This window comes from Peromyscus maniculatus, chromosome 17, assembly GCF_049852395.1.
Source record: "Peromyscus maniculatus bairdii isolate BWxNUB_F1_BW_parent chromosome 17, HU_Pman_BW_mat_3.1, whole genome shotgun sequence".
Classification (NCBI taxonomy): domain Eukaryota; kingdom Metazoa; phylum Chordata; class Mammalia; order Rodentia; family Cricetidae; genus Peromyscus; species Peromyscus maniculatus.
This window is the reverse complement of record NC_134868.1, coordinates 63,069,186-63,093,605: the sequence shown is the minus strand read 5'-3', so window position 1 is coordinate 63,093,605 and position 24,420 is coordinate 63,069,186. Positions and strand designations below refer to the sequence as shown.

At 36.9% G+C, this 24,420-nt stretch overlaps 1 long non-coding RNA gene across 1 annotated transcript; it reads left to right on the top strand.

The window, feature by feature from the left end:
• The first annotated feature begins 227 nt into the window (after positions 1 to 227).
• On the top strand, positions 228 to 20,869 carry LOC121823444 (uncharacterized). Its single transcript, XR_006064920.2, has 4 exons — positions 228 to 312; positions 1,342 to 1,407; positions 3,810 to 3,903; positions 20,732 to 20,869. It is a non-coding gene; the product is annotated as an uncharacterized LOC121823444 (long non-coding RNA).
• Positions 20,870 to 24,420: the final 3,551 nt, after the last annotated feature.

Below are 24,420 nucleotides of genomic sequence, written 5' to 3'. Positions count from 1 at the left end.
CTCTGTCTGTCTCTCTGTCTCTGTCTCTGTCTCTATCTCTCTGTCTCTCTCTGTCTGTCTCTGTCTCTGTCTCTGTCTCTCTCTCTCTCTCTCTCTCTCACACACACACACACACACACACACACACACACATTTCTCTTGTTAATAAGTATGCTCCATGTGTCTCCATTATGAGGCATTGTGATGTCACAGACCCAATGTGACAGAAAATATCTCTGGTAACATGGGCCAAGCAGACCCTTTAGATATTTTTCTACAGTTCTATAAACATGGCTACCACAACCAAGGGTATCACTCTGAGGCCTGGGCCTGGTAAGATCCATGAGCATGACTCTATTCCAACACTGGTCTGGATGTTCTTGAGATACTGAAAGCAGAGGAGAGCACTCAGAGCTCAGTTTTGGCATGGAGGGAAGAAGGAAGTAGCAATTTTCATGCAGCTATTCCATCACTACAGCACTGAGCATAAAAGATTGATAAAGTAGAGACATACATAGAAGATATAAATACTGGGAAACATTTAAAGTCCACAGGTTATAAATTAAGTGCTTCCAATGACAGGTGGGCTTTTGTCAAAGAACGTGATAAAGTGTGGGGGAACATATCAACTTTATCCTTTACCTTATGTTGAAACTACTATATGTAGCTTCTTTCTGAAAATAATGTTTTATTCTTTGGAAGTCTCATGTTTACACAATGTATATTTGTCATAATTACCTTGAGCTGTCAACTTGACAAAACCCAGAGTCACTTGGGAAGAAGGAACCTCTGAAGAATTCCCTCCATCAGTTCATCCTATGGGCATATCTATAAGGTTTTATTAATTGTTAACTGCTGTAGGGAGAACCAGCCCACTATGGGTGGTGCCATTCTTGGGCAGGTGGACCTCTGCTGTAAAAGAAAAATAATTGAGTAGCCCAGGGGGAATCAAGACAGTTTGCGGCTTTCCTCCATGCTGTCTACTTCAGTTCCTGTTTCCACATCCCATTTCCCTCTCAGCTCCATGTCCTTTTTAGTGTTTTCTTTTTAATATTCCCCATTTATAAATTAGCACTACCCGTGTGTGTGTGTGTGTGTGTGTGTGTGTGTGTGTGTGTGTGTGTGTGTGTATTGGGTCATGAACAGCCTACCAGTGGCCAAGTCCCCAAGGAAGAGAGATTCTCCTTTCCGTGGCAGCCATCTGCTGACAATCTATTTTTCTATAGGTGTGGGACCTCTGTGGTCATTCCTCTCCTTTCCATCTACCAGTTCTTACCAGTTTTCTGTTTCCTCTTCTATGAAGTTTCCTGACCCTTACATTGATAACTCTCAGTTGAACACCGTGTCACCTTTATCTTGCAGAGTCTCTACGTTACCCACTACCCACTGCAAACAGAAGATTTTCATCTATCTCCTGTCTTAGCAGAGGTAAACCAAATAAGAAATAAGTAGTGGTCATTAGGATTGCCTAGCAACTTCTAGAAATATATCACTTATTTTGTATTGCTGTTTATTACATCGAATGCATTACCTAATTATACATATATGCATGTTGAGATCAGATAATCCTGCATTTGAATTTAGTTTATTGAAAAGTATTCTTCTCTGAGGCTCAGCTTTGTTATCAGGGAAAAAAAATGAGAATAAGTATCTTTGCCTTGAAATACACCCAAGAAGCTTAGAAAACAGAACACACACACACACACACACACACACACACACACACACACACACACACACGGTGGGGGATGGGGGTGGGAAACAGATCAAATAGCTATGCCAATACCGTGCTTTCATTTACACTACATTGATGATAAAGTCTTGGTGACTCGTACCTTCTAACCATGGTAAAGAGAACAGCACAGAGTATGGTAACACTGTAGGGCATTGGCTGTTGGGTTTTTAAAGCCCAAATTAAATTTGAATGACAAGTGTAGTCTTGAACCCAGATTTGTTTCATGATTAATACATTGCAGTTTCCTTTCCTTCATTCTTTGGGCATTAAATGAGTTTGATTTAATCTTAATGTCTAAATGGAAGAAAGTGAAATGATGATAACCTTTAATTACAATGCTATTTTCTAAATTAAGAAAAAAAGAATAAAAAAATCCCCTAGACCTTCTGGAAGGTCTTTAAAAATAATTTGCTTTCAATTAGCTCACTGCAGCTCTGAGCATGGTGTAGGCTAAGCTCTCTGTGTCCTGCCCAGAAACAAGCAGGGCTAATGCTCCTTTGCAGTTGTCTTCCCCCTAGGGACCACTCTAAATTCTGAAAACACAAACGCATTTTGCACGTGTGGGTGTTTAGTAGACGCTATTGATGATAATGGTGATGATTTCCTGAGAGCAAGGGTCTCTCATCAGAGGAATGTGTGGTTGTTGGAGGCTTTTGATTACTTCTTCTCTTGATCACTTAAAAATAGGCTGGATTTGCTCATCTGTTCAGGATGGTTAAAGGGTCACCTTCTCTAAAGGCAGAGGAAGCCCAGAATGACATCAAGGTCCCTTCTAATTTCAAGATTCTATAAAGCAGGATCATTTATTCGAAAGCAGCAGCTCTAAAGGTTAGTGCCTAGAAGATGGTGACCAGCTGCTTCCCTCACTGATTACAGAAAAGGAAGCATGTTTAAATTTGATCATGGGAGATTGAGGCAGTGAGGGAAGAATTTCCTAAAATCAAGGCTACGTCAAAACCAAGGGCAAAAGCAAGCCGGAAATGAAGTCAATTCGCTTTCCCAAGTATCTCTCTACCAAAAATGGAAGAGAACCCTGCCACAAGGACAACTACACCTACGTTCCATTTCTCTTCCTGTCTTCCCCCCGACATCAGTCTAGCCTCTCTTTAAGACAAGTTGCAGCTATGTGGCTTAAACATAGGGATTTCTGGTAAGCCTAGAACTGTCTTCTGACATCTAGAAGTCTAGAACCATAATTCCTATTTTTCATTTGTTAGAAGTTACCCAAAACTTGGTTTTATCAGCACAGATTCTCTAGAAGGTGATCTCATGCTCTCATGTTTCTTTGCCTGCAGCTCAACACTGACCATATGTTATGAATTGTACCATTTATTGAATTCATATGTACATAGTAGACAGTGACACGTCATACTGAAGCCACTGCTCTCCTCAACCAAACTTCCATACAGAGTTAAATTATACCAATTAGTAATTTAAATAGTGGTTTTGCTTGAAATTTTTCATAATTTTACTCTGGAAATATTTAAGAGAAAAAAATCAATTATTGTGAAATTATACAATTGTATTGTTAAAGAATACTCTCAGGTTATGTCAGCAGATGACTCCATATTAAGATAGTGAATACTTAATAATCACTAAAAATTGGTGATTATAAGATATGAAACACAATAGCAAGTAATAATATATAAAATCCCTTTCAAGAGTTGATTATTTGATTATTTTCTCCATGCTGAAAACCCAAAAAAATCTACATGATCAAAACTATGTAAAATATCATTCATACTCATATTCTAGAAACTACACACATTTACTATCACAATAATTGTATTCATGCACTTATTGTGATATGAAATTCTTTATAAAAATAAGGATGACATATTATCATTAAGATACAACACAACATTCTCCCATGTAAAGTCAATATTAGAAAACTCATGCACAGAATAATCTTTGAGATGCTGCAGCACTCATGGATGATCGAGTCTGGGTCCTCACACATGTGAGCATCAGATCTTCCACTGAGCTACACCCAGCATAGGCTCCTACATTTTAACCACAAGCAAACCCTGCATGTGATTTGAATGGACACAGGCTTCAGTGATACTTAAATGTGGCTGTTTTTGTTGATTGACAGACACTGTCACAGGTAAACTGAAGTGAATGTGCCTTACCTCATCACCAAGAAGGACCAGGTGTGTGGATTCCAGGGTGTGCTCTCACTCTCAAAGGTAAGCTGTCCTCAGGTTCCCACAGGACTCTACTTCTTCCAGGCAACGTGTCCCTGTCCTATATTTTAAAAAGGAAGTTTTCCTGGCATGCCATATGGCACAGTCCTTGCAGAAGCTACTAGGATGATCATAGCTGGCTTTGGGATTTGTGGATTTACCTGATGGATTGTAGGACATTATACATAGTTATTCTGTGGAGGATGTCAAGAAGACAGAGGAAGTTGAGAGGAGATAACCAATAGAGTCTAAAATATGCATAAACCCCAAATACACATCTTCTTATTTTACTCCTAAGCCACACCATAACAGAAATGTCACCCTGAGTGCATGGCTTATACTGAAATACCAAAATACTTAAAAAAGTCGTAGGCATCACAAAGACACTCCTCTACTAATAATTCACAAAAAAGAACAGATCAGCTTCTCTACATGCATTTACTTAGCAGCACCCAGATGGAAGTTGCTTTTAAATTATGCCTGAATTTTCAAACCAGTGTGTCCACATGCACTTACACATTTTGGATATGTTTGCACCGAAGAGCAAAAATCTTGAGTTAAATCTTAATAAAAGTCATATTTTTATTATTTACATGTAAACAGTTAAGTGGAAAATAACCCCTTAATAACAAAAGCATTCTTGCCTTTGGATGTTTGTCTAAAAAATGGGCTCTTAAATTTTAATACTTCCATTATTTAATCATATGTTGCCACCGTAAGATTGTCACTTTTTAAAACCTGATTAAAGATAATTTTCCTCTTTTTTATAATAAAAACGGTATTGTTTTATATCTATGAGTGTTTTGCTTGCATGTATATAGGGACACCATATGTGTGTCTGGTGTCTTCAAAGGTTAGAAGTCTTCAGATCTCCTGGAACTAGAGCTAAGGATATTTGTAGGCTACCATGAAGATTTTAAGAGTCTATCTTGGGTTCTCTCCAGGAACAAAAAGTGTCATATTTCCAGCCTAATCATTTGGTACTTAATGCACTATATTCCAGTATTTTTTTCTCTAAAACCAAGTAAAACAGGTTGTTTATAGGACATTCAAATTTGAATGAACTCACAGTGTAGCTGTGAGGTGACTGGCTTTAGTGTTTCCTTTGAGGTTTCAACAGTATTAGTTTCTCTCATCTGTGTATTAAAATACATGGGAAGAAAAGGGAGTACTGAATCAAGAAAAGAACACTGGTGGTTTTGCTACTTTCAAACACTTGTAGTTGTCATTAGGAAATGCATAAAGCTTATTTTTTTTACCTGAATGAGGGATAATGCAAACAAAAATGATAGGAAATTTAAGAGTACAATAACAGAGTTTTTTAAAGATTATTTTTTAATTAATTATGAGTATGTGTGTTTATCTGTGGGTATGTGCATACATAGATGCAGTACCCCCAGAAGCCAGAGGAGGGCATCAGATTCCCTGACACTAGAGGTACGGACAATTGTAAGCCACCTAATATGGAAATAACACTTGGGGCCTCTGCAAGAGCATTATGGGTTCCTAACCAATGAGCTATGTCTCCAGCTCCCTAATAGAAGCATTACAGAAAGAAAAGTTTGCGTGGCTCACCGTTTTAGAGACATTTCAGCCCATCATGGCAGGGAAGGTGGACAGAGTAGCTCTGTAGTGTGACATCATGTTTGTTAATCTTTCCTTATATGAGCTAGATCACAGGAAGCAGAGAAAACTGAGTTCAAACCAGAGGCAAGCACAACTTTCTTCATCTGTCCCTGATTACCAACTTCTTTCAGTCAGTGCCCTTGTCCCAAAAAGTTCTACATATCCCAACACAGTACCACCATCTGAAGGTCAGGTGTCCAAACACATGAGGCTATGGGGAACCTTTTGCCCTCAGGTCTTAACACAGGGTATTCTTAAAAGAACTAAGAATTTTAGTTAAATGTGTGCATAAATATAACAAAAGTTACAAATACATATATCAGGAATTCAAAAAGCTGTAGGAGAAAAATTACATAGTAAATTGTGATTATAGTCAGATGTTACACATGCTCTTTATTGGGAATTTATGCAACAATTAGATACTAAAACTTGATGGGGATTTAGAAAGTTTGAATAGTATTGGAAATATTAATATAACTCCCATACGCCCTATGGGATATCGAGAAATGGTAGAACATACACTATCACATACAAATATATATAGCAATTCACAGAACACTAATCCATGTAGATCACTCTCACTCATAAAATAAGTCTTGATAAATGGCAAAGAATTAAAGGAATTTGAATTATGTTTGCTTAGTACAATGATATAATAGGCTTGATAACATTATCTAGAATACTTCCAATATTATAAAGCAAATAATTAATTTTAAATAAACTATATGTAAAAGTTGATATCACAAAGAGAAGGTGAAGATAAACAAAAGTGAATGATATTGACAATAAGCCAACTAAAAAACACAAGGATGGAACTTGAAGGTTGCACCTGAATCACTTAAAAGAGGCAGAACTTTTAATGGAGCCTCTGAAAATAAGCAGTGAGAACCTGAGCCTCCATATCAAAGGGTATTTAAATTCAAACTAAAGAAAACAATACTGATTGACTTCTCAATGTCAAAAATACACTAATCACTAAAGAATGTTAAGAGTGTTTGTAAATGAGCCAATCAATAACCAACTACAGGAGCCTGCCATAGTGACATACCAAATTTAACATTTAAATTTTTTCATGCAATAGCATGTTTTCCCTTCCCTCAACTATTCCCAGATCCTCCCCATACATCTATCCACCTAACTTTATGCTCTCTCTTTTAAAAAGAAACAAAAACTAAAAAACAAATATCAAGACCAACGAAGAAAAACAATAAGACAAAAAAGAATATCAAAATAAAACAAAACAAAAACTACCCACAATACAAAACAGATCATTTTGTGTTGGCCATGGGCCTTCCCTCGAGTGTGATTATATATCCAGTGTTAGCCCACTGAAGAAAACTAATTTTTATTTTTCCTCCAGGTATCATTTGCAATAGCTTCTTGGTTGAGGGCATAACTTTGTGTCCACTTCCTGTTCTAAGTGCTGGGGTTCTGCCTGGTTTGGGCTTGTATAGGTTTTGTGTACGCTGACAGTCTCTGTGAGTTGTTATGGGTATCAGTCATGTTGTATCTGGAAAATGCTGTTTCCTTTCAGTCATCTAATACCTCTGGCTCAAAAGTAACTATCAATATTTGTATCAATAAGCTACAAACCCTGCTCCTACATCAGTAGCCTGCCGGAAAAATATACTCATACAATAATGGCACGAGTGTTATTGGAGTAATCAACCAAATTTAAAATTGGATTTAAGGTTGGTTCACTCCATGACATAGAACCCATATACAATAGTGATAAAATATCTGAAACTAGATAAGTCATGGACCCTAAGAGAAAATTTATTACTATTATTCTGCTAAAGCAACAAAGCAATAAAGTGATTCCTAATGACATATTGCTATACCCATTGATCAGGGCATGGCTCAAACCTCATCAGAAAAAGTGTTTCTTGCAGTAGATTTTGGAACACTCAACCCTAAATAAAAATGTCTATAAAACTCCTTCCTTCAAGGCTTGAGGATCCAATCAGAATCTTTAAAGTAGCAGAGAGTCTTCTGCTCAGGAAAAAAAGCAGCTTCTGGAACTCCACTCACAACCCCCTACCCTGCTGGTCATCTACCTCTGTTTACAAGTAAAAGCAAGCTCAACTTGATTTGATTAAATCTTGAGCCTTCTCATGGACAGAAGCTCACAGTCTCTCCTGTTCTATAATAAGCATCTAAAAGCCAGTGCTTCACAGTCATGAAGAAATGGAACAGGCTGCAAATGTACCAACATGTTTAATTCAAGGGGAGAAGGGGAACAGGTGCCTCCTCGTACACCACAGAGGTCATCTGGCTCTCCACTATCAGCAACAAAGCTGATGTATTAATGTCCATCTATGTTTTCTGATTCAAAGAAATGGAAGAGTTCTGATGTTAAGCCCAGCAGGAGATAATCCATGCAGAGCTTGACCCCTCTGCTCCAGAATTCTCTCGGCCTCTTTCATCTTGGCCCTCTGCTCCTCCATTCCAACTTCACTGATACTGCCTGACTCACACAAAGTTCCCTATGTCTTTTTCTGCTGTTTCTATTTGAACCGTCTAGAAAGGCTACTCATTATATAGGTGCAGAGGAGGATCAGAGGAGACCAAAGATACAGAAACTTGCACTTCATTGATGCTGTTGGCTTTATGAGCACCCTCCCAAGCTGTAGTCAGGACACAAATATCAGCTGTAGAGCTGGAGAAGGGAGGCTGTTCATGCTGTGGCTTCCTCTGTGTCTTCAAATTACCACCCTGCCACGGAGGCTGGTTTTCTTTTAAAAACCGCTTATGTTCTACCTGCAAGTGCTGCAATTGTAAATGACCTGGACTCAGAGAGCCTGTGATGTGGGGACACGCTGTGCAAATGGTCTTTGGAAGCCATGAGCCATCTCCAGAGGGGCAGCTGCAGCAATCTTAGTGATATCTGAAAAGCCAGTCAGTATCCTGGAACTGCAAAAAGTTAATGCCAACCAAGCATGATGGCATTCAAACCCCAATATTGAGAAAAACTTTCCTAATTCTGGAATATGCATTCATGATCTCAGGACAAACTTCAGTGTGTCCAGGAACAATGATTCTTAAAGCATCCTGCAAGTTACCTTCTTGGTGTCCCCAGCACATGAGCAATATAGGCTCAATAACAGAAGTGAATGTACTCTTCCTACAAGAGAACAGGTCAGGAGGTTGAGGTCTTGTTAATATTGATTTATTTAATTGTTTATTAGTGTCATCTTAGTGGAAAGGATAAAGCAAAAAAAAAAGACGTGTATATTGACAATGCAAAAGATAATATTTAGCTAATATAGATTATCACATGCAAAGAATAGGGTCACATGTGAGTGTTTAACCACCCGTTTCTTGTTTGAGAGTTAAAAGCATGGCAATGTTCAAAACAGCATAGCAAAGATTTTGGTGAAACTGACAAAACAAGGAAATTCAGAGTTAAGGTTGTCACAACATATTTAGATTCCCTCTGATATAGAAATGGAATAAATCCTCTAATGTTTGATGTCACATACTTGTAAATTATATCGAAATGCAGAATCACTCTAATGTGGGGGCTTCCATTCTTGCCTGAAATGTATTTTCCACTTCTTATTTAAGATATAGAACACTTTTATCGAGAGAGAGAGAGAGAGAGAGAGAGAGAGAGAGAGAGAGAGAGAGAGAGAGAGAGAGAGAAATCTTGTAAGCATAGGAAGCTTGTCAATAGTAAAGTTGAAAGGACTGAAGTTCCTATATTGTCTAAGCAGAATAGGCATGAAACAAACACATGGAAGTCATTTCCATCAAGTGGACAAGAAAGGTGTCCTTGGCTAAGTTCGGCACTGAGAATTTAGACGAAACACCAGGAAGTTAATCTCTGGTGCAGGTGTCTTTCATTTCATTTTTCCCAAGGTTAGGTCAGTTAGGAGTTATTGTATAATTCTGTTAAGGAATTAGGTTATTATGGAAAAAGAACACATCAGAATATACTACTTGCATGTATAAATAGAACAAAGGTCATTTTATAATTATAATATAAGCAGGATAGAATGGAATGTGCCTAATTATTCCCTTAAACACGTGTGAATATTGTTAACACTTGAGGGCACAATTGTCAACAGTAAAATCTTTCTATGCTTTATTTGCAACAAAGAAAAGTTGGGAAGTTTAGTACCATTATAAAAGACACAATAGTAACAGTTTCTTTAAAATGACTTCAGTCTGAAATAGAAAACTGTAATAAATAAGCACTGGCATGAACATTATCTACCAGTACTAACTTTATTGTACATATTTGTGCTGTTCACATACATGCACATATGCATGTGAGCATGAATACTTGTAAATGTGCATTATGTATGTGGTGTCTGTGATGCAGTATTTCTTTGGCTATTTTTCAAGATAGAAATCTAAACCTTGGATAAAAAGCAACATAAGCAATTGATGCTAGCTTTAGGAGAAGCGGGGTTTATCCTGAAGTTTCTATGGGTTGAATATCAATATCATTCTCAAATATCATTGTGAAATACAAGCCTGGAATTTGATGGTATCAGGAGGAGGAGAATTCAGGAAGTAATATGGGCCTGAGGACAGAGGCTTCACAAATGAAATTCCTGCCCTCAAAAGCCTAGAAAGCTTTATCCACCATGAGATATTGTGAAGAGAGGTTGGCTGTTGGCCACCCAGGAAAAAGAGACACCTAGAAGCCAAGGCATCTGCACCCAGACCCTCACTTAAGCCTGATAAACAATGACATAAATGCTTCTTTGAGCCACAGTCTACAGTATTCCATATTGCCAGTCAGAAAGGACTAGTAAGAAAAGGCTTATTTAATTCTCATGGGATCTGAAGTATTTCTTAAGTCTTCTTTCTGTATATTAAATATTTTATCCTGATAAATCTTTGTATGTTAAATTTCAGAATGTACGACACAAGCATATTACTACTATTCACTAATATTTTGTCCTTGTATATTGCCTAGATAAATAGGTGATGTGTTTAAAATGATGGACAAAAGAAAACAATGAAATTGAAACATCTTGATTGCTGTGCACCATCTCGTTTAGGAGGGCTATTTGGGTTTTTTGTTGTTGTTTTGTTTTGTTTTGTTTTTCAAGAGAGGGTTTCTCTGTGTAGCTTTGTGCCTTTCCTGTAGCTCTGTAGCCCAGGCTGGCAGTGAACTCATAGAGATTCACCTGCCTCTGCCTCCCGAGTGCTGGGATTAAAGGCGTGTGCCACCATTGCCCGGCTGAGAGGTCTATTTGAAGACAACTCAATTATCCAAACCCCCTCTCTATCTACTTTAAAACACAACTTCTTAACTTTTTTCTATCCAAGGCTCCTTTTGACCAAAGAAAATTTCATGTGACCCTGGGCACATAAGTAAATAAAATAGGAATAAAAAGCAAATATTTACTGAAAAAAACCATAAAGAAAATTTAAATAATTATTTAATGTACATATGCAATTTCTCTATTTGTTAAAATGAAAGCCATATTGCGTGCTAGAGTGATGATGTGTTTGTAAATTTTTTTTTTTTTTTTTTTTTTTTTTTTTTTTTTTTTTTTTTTTTTTTTTGGTTTTTTCGAGACAGGGTTTCTCTGTGTAGCTTTGCGCCTTTCCTGGAGCTCACTTGGTAGCCCAGGCTGGCCTCGAACTCACAAAGATCCGCCTGGCTCTGCCTCCCGAGTGCTGGGATTAAAGGCGTGCGCCACCACGCCCGGCTTGTTTGTAAATTTTTTTTTACAGAGAATTGAACTAATGTACAGAGACAACCTTCACGGTTTTTTAGAATTGACCAATATTTGGAATTTACAATACTGCCATTTCACATACATATATAGTACAAGCTGGCATAAGTAAAGTTATGGCCATTTCAAAAATTATTAGAAATTCTGTTCTAATCCCAAGTCATATATGTTTAATGGTTTTTAAATAAAACTCATCAGTTATTAAAACAGCAATTTTTAAAATCAAACAGTCTATTATGGTATAGTCCTAAAATACACTAATTTGAAATCTACATTCTGAGTAACAGTTGTAGAAAATATTAAAAAATCTTTATTTTGTGGAAATAAACTACTGTGTTCTTATTAAAAGAACAGAAAACAATATACATGGGGGTAAAGTACAGTTCATGACATGCAGTTGTGTCAAGTATGCGTGGACATGTTTCAGGTGGTCTACATTGGTATTGTTTGCAATGGGAATATGTCTCATGTGCAGTGTACATGCCCTGAATTCTGAACAAAGACTGTATTAAAGTTGTCACGCAACACAGGCCAGAACTGCCAGAAACAGCTCATAGCCATTATATATATGATCCATTACATATTTGATTTTAGATCAATTTTTGGTCATTGTGCATTCAGAAAGCTTTGACTGTTGCCATTTTTTCCCACAACTTTTTCTCACTAACCACCCTGATAGGGAGTCAGAGTCTAGTTTAAGCTGGACTCTAAGGCATGGGTTAGAAGAAGTGCCACAGCTGGTAGCCCTATAGTCACAGAGGACAACTTGTGGAAGACAGCCATCGCCTCTGAAATAGCTCTAAACGCCAGGCCGAACAGTGTGTGGACAATACTTATTTGTGTGTATGCCATGTGAAAACATAAAAATAGTATTTTTGTTATTGAAATGCGAGTTGGTCTTTTGTTGTTTTTTTTTCCTTTTAAAAAATATTTTTCAAATTTTATGTTTATACATTTTATTAAAATATAATCAAATCATTTCCCCTTCTTCTTCCTCCCTCTGAGACCTCCCATGCCCCCTCTCAAGTCTACAGCCTCTTCTTCCCAATTATGATTGTTGCATATGTGTAAGTATACACATGAACAGATAAATGAAGCCTGTGGAGGTGGGTTGTGTTGCTTGTGTGTATGTAGTTTCAGAACTGACCATTGTATTGGACAACTCATTGGAAGTCTTATCTCTAGGAGAGGCTAACTCTCCTCCTAGCAGTAGTCAACTACCAACAGTTCCTGGTCTGGGCACAGGATACTATAATGCTTTCCCCCTTTCAAGGTTAGCATGTCTATTGATACTGTCATTGTTCAGATCTTGTTTACGCAGCCATTTGTATGAGGTTTTCACAGCAGACTTCCTGGAATTCTTTCATTAACATTTCTAAGCAATTTTTCTCTATTTTTGTGTATGAGTGACATAAATATAACCTTAAAATGTAACTTTTTAAAAGCCAGCTTGAGACATTTTATAATAAAAGGCATTTCAAGTATATATTTGGTGACATTTGGCAATTGTAGACACTGAGATGATATGATATTTGAAAACACTGTCACCCAAGAGTTCTCAACCCATTTTTTTCCCTCATGGATGGTTCCTCAGTATGTCCAGGAAAGTTCATTGGTCTGCTTTTATTTGCCATGGGCTAGATTTGGTCTTTCTTTAGACATTTTGTTATTTGAATTAGTATGAGGCTTAAAAATGTATGGTTTGGATAGACCTGGAGAGGGAAATGTTATGACAACTTTGAAAGTAAAACTGTCTATATTTTAGCTTCAAAATAACTGTGTCTAAACCTAGACAAATGCATCCTTCTTCTTAGAAAATATTTATTTAATCAATGAACACAGAATATAATATGAAGTAAGCATTGGATACACAACTAGGTAGGTGTATCCTTTCCTTTTCCATTGTGTGTAGTTAGTAAATAAAGTGGAAATAGTATTCCTCACCTTAAAATGGATCTCTTTCCTTTCCCTCATCACCAATAACATTATTTTCACCATATACTTAATATTTATGTTTTAAGTCAAATACATGTTTGGTTACCAAGTTTTTAATATTTATATGTTTTTAATCAAAGACAATGTCTTGAATCAACATTGTGGTTGAATGTGTCCCTTTTCCATCTACAATAATATTTTTGAAAGCAAGAAGTACTTGCCTCATCATCATGTTATAGCTCCTGTCATGAATGCACAGTGTGTCAGAGTGAAGACCAGAGCCTAAGAACTGGGTTCAGATTGCTACCACAAGTTAAATTCTTGACTTTAAATAAATAGTTTAAATTGGGTTCTGACAAGGGCACATATTTGTTTAAATTCTTGTCTGAATATTGTGTGTGTGTGTGTGTGTGTGTGTGTGTGTGTGTGTGTGTGTGTGTGTGTATTCTACCCAGAACATATGAAGACATTATTGACTATTCTTTTTCTTTCTCATTGAATCTTCACATACCTACTTCATAAAAATGACTTTACTGAATCAACAAATGGAGTAACAAATAAATGAAATTAATTCATCATCATTTTTGAATCTTTATATTATTTATGTTATACTCATATTTATATTTATTATTATTTTCAAGATTAGATAAACATAATTTTATAGAAGAGAAAGGTCATCTTCAATGTAATCTATTGTCTTTTTCCACAAAATAAAATACATTTTATAAAAAGTATTCAGAATGACTAACACCAAGTATCACAGAAAAATGTCATCCCAGTCACATTTGTAATCTCTTAGTAAAAAAAGAATGCTTACCATCTATTAGCTATGAGCTCTTCTTATTTGCCCAGAGATTTTTTTCCCCCAAGACCTCCCTTATCCTCATTACCTTAACCTCCTTGACAGAAAAGGCTAGCCAAACTTGAGACGTTAAGCCTGGTGGAGCTGACGACCAACCTAAAGCAGCCTTATTTGTTTTGAAAAACAAAACTGGGGTTTATTTTTCCAAAGTCTCTTTTGAAGCAATGTACAAGCACTGGGTGGTTTACTGTTAGTGGAATACAGACAAGAGAACGAGCTGGAAGATGGACTTCTGGACATGCCTGCATGGATGGGGCGTCTTGATAGGTTAACTGCTGTGAGAAGACACCCACCAAGGCATCCACCATTCTGTGACATGGACTGTGTCACAGGTAGCTGGGCAACAGCAGGCATTCACAGCACTGCTTCCTGACTGCAGATGACATATGACCAGCTGCTTCAACCCCTTGTTTCCTTGTTTGTTGCTCTCAAACAATGAACCAACTTAGACCCCCTTCCCATAAGTCAGGTACTCTTGTCAGAGTATTTTATCACAGCAATAAGAAAAGAAAATAACACAGCTGTAAAAGGAGGATATTTAAGAGTATGTTTATCTTGATTTGACTTTGCAGGATACTTACTAGCTAAAATATCATTCCTTCTAAATGAACAAAACCCAAAACTCCATACACAAAGGTTATGAACTCAACGTTTAGCCTCTCTAGAGTTCAATTTAGCTGTTTCTTCACACACTCATATAGTCTGGGTATCCAAAGCATAAATTGTTCCATTGCTTCTTTTATAAATACAGTCTTCTAAATAATTTCATTCTAAACTAAATTTTTTATCTACCCATATTTTAAGAAATTTTGGGTGACCAAATATTTACTGAAGAAACTGAATCTTAGGAGTCAGTCACCAGTCTAACAGACTATTAGGGCCAATTACCACTAACTGGAGACAAACAACCATTAGGACCAATTCACACTAACTGGAGACAAACAACCATTAAGACCAGTTCACACTAACTGGAGACAAACAGCTGTGCTCAGAACGTAACCAGTGCATCAGCCATGCATGGACTGATTTTCAAGAGAATCTAGAAAATGCTACATTGCATAGGCTTTCCCCTGTTTTGAGCTATATGTCTGATGACCACTGCCTGAGCCACAGATTTATCAGATGCCTGTGGCTATCACTCTCATTCCTGTTATATGAGGTAGGTCATTAATAAATAACTGTAGCATATGTGAGACTCTGATATGAGTTTCCATATGAAAATCTTTTCCAATTAAAGTTCAAAGTTCTCACCTATGGGTGATTACAGTTGGATTCTGCATGAAAGTCTACTTGATATATGTGTCATCAATATTGTTTGCAATACTGATAATATATTTAAATATTCAGATTGTCAGTGGGATAATGTTAAGGTCCATATACCTGATCTAAAACAAACTTTATTGCCATTTTCTTTAGAACACATACAGAAATATGATTAAATGAAGAACACAACAATATATCTTAAAAGAATCAGCTTGCATGAACATTATCATTTAATCCCATTTAGATGTCTAGTAGCTACAGTTCCATGATAAACTCCTTTCATTAAAGTAGAAATTTTCTAGACTATAGTTGTTTGATGCTACATAGTTCCCTAAGTTCATGGTACTTCAAAGTAAAGTTCTCTTGGTAGCACATATCCTCACACAAATCCAAGAACTCAGTGGAAAGGGAGGAATCTCTTCTCATGGCCTCATCATCTGTCCTCAAGCACATTAGCAACATTTCCCTAGTTGTTTGACCTCAACGCAGCTGTTACAGAAGTGAAATATTATTATCAGACATACCATGGTAGAAGACTACTGGAAAAAGTACTTAACAATAATGTAACATTAAACGAAAAAGTACACATAGGAAGGTTGGGGAAAGAGACAGTGATCTTTACATTCTCCATCTTGATTGATACTTCATCAGAACACTAACTTGTAAGTTCACAGTCATTTTATAAATTGTTACTTTGTGTTTATTTTATCAAAGCTTCTGCTGTATTTTCCCTATTATCTTTTTAAAAGAATTATGTAGGCAATGAGAAGTGTAATTTTTATGTTTTTGTAGAGAAATTTTTTTCTGTTAGCTTTTCCCAATTAAAAATGCACATTTATTTTTAAGGATCAAAAATATTTATTAATCTGACAAAGTTGTATGTATTGCCATGTGCCTGGTTTGAAATACCTGTATATGGTAAAATGGTTGCTAGAGTAGAAAAGTGCATGTATTATATCACAGGCTGAACGTGATTCTAATGAGAGCAGTTAGGACCTGCTCTTAGCAGTTCCCAGCAGAGAACACATAGCTGTCACCTATTGTCACTATGCAGTCGGTCTCCTGAGCTTTGCCTCCTGCCTAAGTGCAAAAGAATGTGGATTTTTGAAGTTTCTGTAATTGTATTATGTTGTGGCTTTGTCTGAGTTAATTCTCATTCATGTTTCTTAGGACTAGGAATCTCATTCAATCTGGACCTCATTCTTCCCTTCAACTACAGAACATGTCCCTCCTTTCAATTACCAGTTCTCCTTTATTCTCTTTATCCTCTTTATTGTGAGCTTCACTGGGAGATATTGGAGTCGCTAAATCTGTCCTTTATATCTGAGAACCATTCTTTTATACATTGTGTGTGTGTGTGTGTGTCTATGTGTGTGTCTATGTGTGTGTTGTATCTGAGTCTGTGTGTCTATGTAGTAGTATGTGTGTGTCCTCCTGTGTGTGTGTGTGTGTGTGCACATGTGTGCAGTTCACTACTTCCTGCAGGTAAATCTTTTCTGATTGTTTCTATTCCAAAAATAATTTATGAAGCATTTTATGATCTCTCAATTTTGATATTGTTACTTTATTTTTCTTATAGCCATCTATTTATGCAAGTGTCCATTGTGTAAGCTGTCATGTTCTTTGTATGGTTATTGTAGCAGGCAGTTCACTGTCCTCAGTTACTGCCTGGTCTCCTGGAACATGCAAAAACTCCAATTCCAAAACCAGTAATTACTCTGTATGATATTTAAGGCTGAGAATGTAATCAGGTATCCTTACTTGATGGAGACAGAGCAAAGTTTATGAAGGCTTTAAGAGGCAGGAGAAGCCAGGAACAGAGGCATACAGGAGTCTGTAGATTATAGAGTATAGAAGCAGAAAAAGAATGTGTTTCACCTACCCAGAGGCTCTCAAAAAAAACAGTTCTCCATGGCAACACCTTGATCTTTAACTGTTCTAATCTACCATACACTTACAAATTTGTGATGATTTAGCCACCAATATTAAGGCAATTTGCTGTTGTGTGTAGAAAGGTAGGAGTGATTCTTCCCCTTTTAAAGGGTATGAACTTATTAAGAGCTTTTAGAGTCCTCTTATTTATTCTTCCATGGTTATTGTATCTGGAGTGTTACCATATTAAATTTCCCTTCAACTTTGTCCTTTCTCCTTGGAGACACAGACCTATGGCCTGGCATTTGCCTTCACACATTCTGCCCTGAAGTCTCGATCCTTGATTCAGCAGCAGCAGTAGCAGCTTCTACATAGTGGCCCTGGGTTAATGCTGACCCTATAGAGTGCCCAGCAGCCATAGTGACCCCATCACAGTTTCACTGCAGTCTGCTTCCCCATCTTATTTTGGCAAATGTTATAGCTTAAGCCATCTCCCAGGCAAAGATCGGTAGCCTCTTTTATCGGCAGTGTTTCCAAGCTCATTGCTACTTACTTTGAAGAGTAAAACAATACTGAAGATCGCTAGAGAACATGGCCTGTCCAGAAACATAAGCACACCTAATTTTTTGGCAATCTTGTATGGTCTGATAATTTTAACGCAAGTTGTACATTTGAGATATGAATTTATTCAGATCTTCAAAGTGAATTCCTATTTTTAAATGTGCCTTGATGTGATACATGAATGTATATACTTTAGTTGAAAATACATGTCCATGGATTGGGGTTTTAAATAAGTTGGTAGAGTGCTTGCCTAGAATTCATATAGTCCTGGGTTGATCTCCAGCACACCATAAAAACCAAGCATTGTAGTCCACAATTGTAATCCTACCATTCAGAAGCTGGAGGTAAGAGAACCAAAGATCAAGTCCATTCTTGGTATTCTAGTGAGTCTGAGCTCAGTCTAGGCTGCATGAGTCCCTTTATCAAATTCAAAAGCATGTCTATAAAGAGGCAACAAAATAGCAGTGGGCTTATAATTATTGACTGTCTAATCTGGTTTCATGGCAAGAACTGTTAGCTGTAAAAAGCACATGAACACTGATTTCAAACAGAAAAAAAAATTACAAATGTCTCCTAACTGAAATGAATATTGATTATAAAATATATCCTGGGTTGAAGACTTCCTTGACAACAATGCGATCAGTATCATTTCTATTATAATGAATCCTTTGATGATAATTAAATATATAGAAAGATACCAATGTCCATTCATAACTCATACAGTGGCACAGGAGAAATTTTAACCACTGCTGTAAGCTAAATCTTTTAGCCAGCCACTTTATTTTTAATTGTAAATATCTTCATGGTATTTAAAAATGAAATGTATTTATTCTGTAGATTTGACTTTTATATAGCAAGAGTCCCAATAAGCCTCTTTAGGACTCTTGTTGGTTAAGCAGTATCATTCCTGCTATTCTTTCTCACATATACAGTCTTGCAGTGGTCACTGACTTATAGGGGACATTGATTTATTCCATTTGATTCAAAATCTATGCTTTCTTTTTGATTTTATATGGTTTCCATACCATAAATGTAGCAGGAAGTTTGTCATTTCCACTTCTAAAATATGAATGTAAGGCACAAAGAAAGCAACATTTGCTCTGTCTTCTCTCACACAGATTAGTTTTGCTCATCCAGGTACAGACACTGAAAAGCCCTAATCACAATGTGAGGTTTGGTGTGCTCTCTTCACAGATTGCTAAGGGCAAAAAGGTAAGACTGTGGGTTTAAGAGGGTATCAACTTATATCCTCACAGAGACTTTCTCTGAGTTTGACTAAGATCTCTTCAGTCTCACACCACTTAGAAGGAAAATTAGGGTGACATTCTACTGAACATGGACATCATCCAAAATGACGGTCATGTCAACCAAGCACATATGTAATGCTACATTAAGGAACTCACTTTCTCGCCTATTGATTTCACAGCACATGGCACTGGCCCATTTGTTTGCAAGGTCCTCTAGAAGAATCCGTGTTACAACTCTAGGGGCTAATAGCAGGAGAAAAAAATGACATATTCTCAAACACTAATGATGTCAAGAGTTGCAGATTTAGGTCAAGATCAATCCAACAATAACTTCTTCAAGATGTTGAGGCATCAAAGACTATCTTTTTGAAGAAAGATTTGCCTCTGCTCACCACACTTTCTTCATTTCTGTTCTTAGTGAGAAAGCATGCGTGTCAAAGGAAAATGGATTTGGGCCTCATATAGTAACCACTTCACACAGCTCCTGTGTTAAAATGAATCAAGCCACTGCAGAACTGGCTTGATCTTGATGTCTGTTCCTTTATATCTTTTGTGCTAATAAACGTTCAGCTTCATTTTCTCATAAAAGGTACAATTCTGATACAGTAAACAATACCTGGATATCATTAGTTTACAGTATCTACATTTCCCTGATTTTTAGGGTTAGTGATGTTCAAAATTAATACCATTCACCTCTCTTCTGCTTTAAAACACTGTTTCCACCTCAACAAGGAAATATGATCCAACTTGGAAAAACATTCATGAAACACTGAAGAATCAATTCACCATTTCTACATGTAGAGTTGTAAGTTCACCATCATATAAAGGGAATAGAAAGGTCTATTTGAGTGCATCCAGCACACATGAGAATGATTCAGTATTGCTCCTGCATATTTAAGAGTTTGCATATACATGTCTGGTTTGGAAGAATCCAGCTTAGTTCAGCATCTATGCTGGGCCACTTGTATGTGCCTCATCAGCTATTCTTATTAGAAAGAAATAGAGCTATTCATATGCTTGAACCTTTACTAACTTTGAATTACTTGATGACATTTTGTGTGTTTGAGTTCAGAGATGTTACTTAAATTGCATTTTGTTTTACATATTCTTGAAACAAATGCCTAATTTTCTGTAATGAATGGTTGGGGTAAGTGAAATTGTGTAGATGAATTTCTAAATGGTTTTATTAAATAAGAAACACGGAGCCAAATATAGGGGTGAAAGCCTTAGAGATCAGGGAAATAGTGAGAGCCACCAGCCAACCTTACCTCACCATGTCACCGAAGCTTCCCCTGAGAGAGCTACTTCCTGTCTACTCAAGCTTTTATTGCCTTGCTGTTCTGCCCTCTCATTGGCTCTTAGTCCAGCCACATCACTTCCTTGTCACTGCCTGTCCATACAGACCTCCAGGTCTCTATGGTTGGTACTGGGATTAAAGGTGTGTGTCACCACACTCGGCTGTTCCCTAGTATGTCCTTGAATACACAGAGACCCTGCCTGCCAAGTGTTCGGATTAAGGGCATGTGCTACCACTGCCCGACTTTTGTGTTAATGGTTTGCTATTACCCCTGATCTCCAGGCAAACTTTATTTACTAACATACAAAAAAAAATCCCCACATTTCAGCACAAATAAAATATCACCACAAAGTTGGTCAGTGGGTAAAGTTGCCTTGCCACTAAGTCTGACTACCTGAATTCTGTTTCTGGAGCTAACATAGTGGAAAGAGAAAACCAATTCTTACAAATTGTCCCCTGATCTTTACAGGGATCACCAATTTGGGGTAAGACAAATTGTGCCATTTACTCAGGACCAATATATGCAGAGCACTGAGCTACTGCTATTGGAGCCATGGGCAGCTCTACAGGTGCAGTTTTAGGACTTCAGAAAATCAGGAAAAGAGGTACGTCAATCACAGATTTAAGATAAAAATTATATACATATGAGAGAATTGGATGAAGAATTCACCAGTGGCTGTTTCCATTAACTGCAGCAAAAATGGTATGCCAAATGTTAGTTAAGGTCAATGGTCATAGCCACAGCATTTATTTGATATCGGGCATATTTGTGTTTTATAAACTGAATTCATCATGCTTATCTTGCTTATTATCTGTCACTCTAAATCATTTGGATTGTTCCAGTCACAACAAGAGCCCAATGACCCAATAACATAACTGTAACTCCCTGCTGAGACACAGTTGGGTATTTATTGCTACACTTTCCAAGTTCTTGTCAGTACCTAAGTTTTCTAAGAGTGAATATTTCCCCCATAAACAATTACAGCTATCATAACATCCCCCGAGGTGCATAATTTAGGATGAGATGTTTAATGTTCTTATACAAGAACTACTCTAGCATGTAAATTTTTTTTCCAAACAGAAAGCCAACTTAGTATTCAATTCAATCCAGAATGGTTACTCTTCCCCACAAAGCATTTAAAATGTCATTTTTCACATACATATGGACATGCATCCTGCTGTACAATTGCCCTATAGCAATTACACTGTATGGAAAGAAGCTAAATTGGCAACAGCATTATAAAGAATTTGTTATAAAGTTTTATTTGAGCTCTTGCCAATGGAAAAATCACGAGTTTTTGAAAATAATAATATTGATGCTAACGCAAGGAAGAGGTCAGCCCCATGTAAGATGGTCTGCAACAAGAAGATCAGGGAGTCGGAGAAGAGGGCTGATAAATCTCTGAGGGAAAAAAGTCTCATCCTTCCTAAGAGATTCTACAAATCCATTGGGGATGATGACTTGAAAGCTAGTAAAAGTTAGTTACTGTGTGTGTGTGTGTGTGTGTGTGTGTGTGTGTGTGTGTGTGTGTGTGTAATACTCATAATTCATGTAATGTAAACTCAGTGCATCTGAAGATATATGATCTATACCATATTTTATACCATATACGCAAATAAATGCCTTTAGGTTGTTGCAACTACTCAGCCTTTGTAAATGCCACTATGACACAAAAATTTGGCACAATCATATTGGTAGTAACCCCTAACAAAATGTCACACACTATGCTTTTTCTAATTGCTCCTTCGAAAGCAGTCTCAATTACCCTCTTTCACATCTCATCACAGCTGAAGTACAACAATCTCTTTATCCTAACTTGTGTTCTCTTGGAAGATGTATGACACGAGAGCTACACTTTGAAGCATGTGTATCCTCATTGCTTCCACGCTTGGCAAGGACAGAGGAAGCTAACTATAGCTTGAAAACTTAGGGTAGACACAGTGTTACATAGAGAAATAGGTAAGATATGGATCACTATGCTATGGTCCCATATAAAAACATAAAAATTTAAAATAATGTTCTGGGAAAAGAGTACAATTGGTAATAATAGAAACCCATTTTCACAATCAGATAACCACAGGTAGACCCTCCCAGATGTAACTCTTTGGCAACTCTGGAGTTTCCTGATGGAAAGTTTCTGTGAAAGACCTCCTAGCACAAATTTCAGCAGACTTGGATCATAGACTTGATTTGATTTTGGTCAACACAAGATTTAATCAAAGTGGAGCTACCCGTATGTCTTCTCATAACTGTTGGGCATAGAACTGAGCACTTGCCCCTGAAGGAAATACTATACAGAACACAGGAGCAAGGATAGAGGAAGACACCTTGGTCCCTAAGTAGCTAAAGTATCTGAGACTTGTGTTCAGTTACTAATACTTTTGACCACAGACAGAGGAAGCATATGCCATCATATCGTCCTCACTGGCACAGACCCCTAACTGCTGGCTGAGAGGATTTTTAGGACAATTAAAATGTGCTCACCTACTTTTTTCTCCCCTTTTCATTTTTTTTTTCAATTTATCTCCTTGAACACAGATGTTGAGAACAAAACCTTTGAAGGTCAGCTGTTTACAGAAGAATAGTTAGAAAGTCACCTTCATATATAAAAGGAAGATGTAAGGTCAAAAAATAGGGTAAGGGAGTGTCACCCACCAGGCTAAAACTAATATTAGGCACCAAGATGGTCTGCACCCATCCAAACAAAAGGCAAAAATTGAAGACAAAGCCACCAACTGCAGAGAAAGGGGTTAGTCTGACTTCTACAGCCCCATAATCAGACTCAGAAGTCCAGTATTCACATCAGAATCATAAGGCACACACAGTGCTGAAAAATGTTGTCAGACAAAAATACTATATCCTGTATAACTGTTCTTCAATGTCAGGAAAAGGAAGACATTGGCAAATAAAAAAATGGAGAATTTTGTTACCACCTGATTTCCCCATAAGAAATGCTATAGTGAGTCCTTGTTGAAATGTGTGTTAGATTGTAACTCAAAGCCATATGAAGAAAATGAGATTAAGATAAAGGGAAACCAATGAATAATCTAAAATCTAATATTAGTGTAGCGTCATGCAACTCTGTCTTTTGTATTCTATATAAGACTAAAATGTTAAAACAGATTTGTTCATATAAATATAGATTGTAATATCACATTTTGTTTTCTACATAATTTTAAAATTAGATGTAGAAAAAGTATCAGTCGTTATTTTGGGACATAAAATATACAAAGACACAATTTTGTAGCATGGACAACTGAAAAGGATAGAAATGAAGCTTTTAAAGGAAAAAATAAGTTTTCTTTATAGTAGTAGTATAGTCTTGCTGGTATTCATCCCAATTAAACTGTAACTTGTAGCTATATCATATTAAAATGTAATTACCATGGAAACCACAAAAATAGAAAACAAAAAGAATATACAGGAAAGGAAATGAGAAAAGAGTTTAAAGACTTCATTTTAAAAATCAACTATGCAACTGAAGGGATGGCTTAGCAATTAAGGGCACTGGTGCTTTTTCAAAAGACTCAGATTCAATTTCTAGCATCTACACGGTGGCGCACAACCATCTGTAACTCCAGTGCCAGGGGATCTAATTGCCTCTTCTGAGTTCTATGGACACCAAGCATGGGTGTAGTATTCAGCCATACATGAAAGCAAAACATCCATACACATCACATAAAAATAATTTTTAATAAACCAACTACACATGAAAGAAGGGGGAAATGCAGTGAGAGCAGCAGAAAAGGTGATAAGGCACGCAAAGTCAAAAAACCCTGCAACTGACTAATAGGTAATTGTGAATACATAGATTAATGTTGCTAATCAAAAATTGGAGTTCAGCAGACTGGATTTTAAGTCATTTTAAATTACTCTATTTACCAAAATATAGCCTCACCTCCAAATGAAAGACACAAAAAAAAATTGGAAAAAGAAATTTCACACCCAACAAAAGCAGAAGTTATCATAATATCAAACAGAAATTGACTGTAAGAAATGAAGCATCAGATGATGATGAAAATTACATATTAATAAAATGTCTGGTGCAGATATCATGAAGGCACAGAACTATAAACACACACACACACACACACACACACAAATCAACAATCACAGTCCACCATGGCAGGTGAGAACATCATTAATTCTATCATCTA